This window comes from Mchenga conophoros, linkage group LG23 (genome assembly GCF_057382185.1).
Source record: "Mchenga conophoros isolate Kocher_MC1m ecotype Shallow Benthic linkage group LG23, M_conophoros_male_GT1.1, whole genome shotgun sequence".
Taxonomy (NCBI): domain Eukaryota; kingdom Metazoa; phylum Chordata; class Actinopteri; order Cichliformes; family Cichlidae; genus Mchenga; species Mchenga conophoros.
The window spans coordinates 24997125-24999624 of NC_140547.1; the positions used below are offsets into that span (position 1 = coordinate 24997125).

At 48.0% G+C, this 2500-nt stretch overlaps 1 protein-coding gene and 3 non-coding genes across 4 annotated transcripts in view; all 4 read left to right on the top strand.

The window, feature by feature from the left end:
• LOC146547290 (copper-transporting ATPase 2-like) overlaps positions 1 to 2500 on the top strand; it is a 58093-nt gene that overhangs the window by 18210 nt on the left and 37383 nt on the right. The window lies entirely within an intron of this gene.
• trnar-ccu (transfer RNA arginine (anticodon CCU)) lies at positions 655 to 727 on the top strand. The gene has a single exon. It is a non-coding gene; the product is annotated as a tRNA-Arg (tRNA).
• Positions 1490 to 1562, top strand: trnar-ccu (transfer RNA arginine (anticodon CCU)). The gene has a single exon. It is a non-coding gene; the product is annotated as a tRNA-Arg (tRNA).
• Positions 2315 to 2387, top strand: trnar-ccu (transfer RNA arginine (anticodon CCU)). Its single transcript has one exon. It is a non-coding gene; the product is annotated as a tRNA-Arg (tRNA).

Genomic DNA, 2500 nt, shown 5'->3' on the forward strand with positions numbered 1-2500 from the left:
GTTCTGAACTGTGTCCAAAAACAGACGACACTCAGGTCCTGTTCCCCCCCAAAAATGCAGACAAGTAACCCTGTAGTACAGGCACCGAGTGAGTCAGTCATGTACGATAACTGCGCCCGATCACCAAAGGCGACTCCTTATGTGTACATAGAGCCTAGCAAATGGACTCCAAGTCCAGTCCTGGAGAACTCCTTTTTTTTATTTAGCTTTTAGATGCATCCTTGTTCTGACACACCTGAATCAATTGAATGGCTTGTTGTCAGGCCTTTGCCAAACTTGATGCCATGCTGAAGAGCTAATTCAAGCATTTGATCCAGCTGTGTTTGAGCACGTCACACATGCTCCTGCTACTCCCCCTCTTTTAGTGGAACTAGATTCAGTGATTCAAATCGTTGGTACTCTCTGGTCTTCATGTGGTTTCACAAGTCTCAACAGACAACATAAACGCCCCCAAATAAAGTGGAGCAATAAGCACAGCGTGTTGGCTGGCCAGAGTTCTGGACACTGAGTTGCCCAGAGTGTAATTTATTTTCTCAGTGTTTCTCAAATGTTCTTAAATACAGCTTCATCTTTGAACTAAAAACCAGCTTGAAACCATGGCTCTCACTCGAACCCCGAAACAACCTCCAAAGAAAGGAAGTCAAGCGCTCATCTGCCCCGGTGGCCTAATGGATAAGGCACTGGCCTCCTAAGCCAGGGATTGTGGGTTCGAGTCCCATCTGGGGTGCTGTGCAGCAGAGTGGCGCAGCGGAAGCGTGCTGGGCCCATAACCCAGAGGTCGATGGATCGAAACCATCCTCTGCTATGTGTTTTGGATGGCCCGATTCTCTGAACTGTGTCCAAAAACAGACGACACTCAGGTCCTGTTCCCCCCAAAAATGCAGACAAGTAACCCTGTAGTACAGGCACCGAGTGAGTCAGTCATGTACCATAACTGCCCCCGATCACCAAAGGCGACTCCTTATGTGTACATAGAGCCTAGCAAATGGACTCCAAGTCCAGTCCTGGAGAACTCCTTTTTTTTATTTAGCTTTTAGATGCATCCTTGTTCTGACACACCTGAATCAAATGAATGGCTTGTTGTCAGGCCTTTGCCAAACTTGATGCCATGCTGAAGAGCTAATTCAAGCATTTGATCCAGCTGTGTTTGAGCACGTCACACATGCTCCTGCTACTCCCCCTCTTTTAGTGGAACTAGATTCAGTGATTCAAATCGTTGGTACTCTCTGGTCTTCATGTGGTTTCACAAGTCTCAACAGACAACATAAACGCCCCCAAATAAAGTGGAGCAATAAGCACAGCGTGTTGGCTGGCCAGAGTTCTGGACACTGAGTTGCCCAGAGTGTATACAGAGTGTAATTTATTTTCTCAGCGTTTCTCAAATGTTCTTAAATAAGCTTCATCTTTGAACTAAAAACCAGCTTGAAACCATGGCTCTCACTCGAACCCCCGAAACAACCTCCAAAGAAAGGAAGTCAAGCGCTCATCTGCCCCGGTGGCCTAATGGATAAGGCACTGGCCTCCTAAGCCAGGGATTGTGGGTTCGAGTCCCATCTGGGGTGCTGTGCAGCAGAGTGGCGCAGCGGAAGCGTGCTGGGCCCATAACCCAGAGGTCGATGGATCGAAACCATCCTCTGCTATGTGTTTTGGATGGCCCGATGTTCTGAACTGTGTCCAAAAACAGACGACACTCAGGTCCTGTTCCCCCCCAAAAATGCAGACAAGTAACCCTGTAGTACAGGCACCGAGTGAGTCAGTCATGTACCATAACTGCCCGCGATCACCAAAGGCGACTCCTTATGTGTACATAGAGCCTAGCAAATGGACTCCAACTCCAGTCCTGGAGAACTCCTTTTTTTTATTTAGCTTTTAGATGCATCCTTGTTCTGACACACCTGAATCAAATGAATGGCTTGTTGTCAGGCCTTTGCCAAACTTGATGCCATGCTGAAGAGCTAATTCAAGCATTTGATCCAGCTGTGTTTGAGCACGTCACACATGCTCCTGCTACTCCCCCTCTTTTAGTGGAACTAGATTCAGTGATTCAAATCGTTGGTACTCTCTGGTCTTCATGTGGTTTCACAAGTCTCAACAGACAACATAAACGCCCCCAAATAAAGTGGAGCAATAAGCACAGCGTGTTGGCTGGCCAGAGTTCTGGACACTGAGTTGCCCAGAGTGTAATTTATTTTCTCAGCGTTTCTCAAATGTTCTTAAATAAGCTTCATCTTTGAACTAAAAACCAGCTTGAAACCATGGCTCTCACTCGAACCCCCGAAACAACCTCCAAAGAAAGGAAGTCAAGCGCTCATCTGCCCCGGTGGCCTAATGGATAAGGCACTGGCCTCCTAAGCCAGGGATTGTGGGTTCGAGTCCCATCTGGGGTGCTGTGCAGCAGAGTGGCGCAGCGGAAGCGTGCTGGGCCCATAACCCAGAGGTCGATGGATCGAAACCATCCTCTGCTATGTGTTTTGGATGGCCCGATGTTCTGAACTGTGTC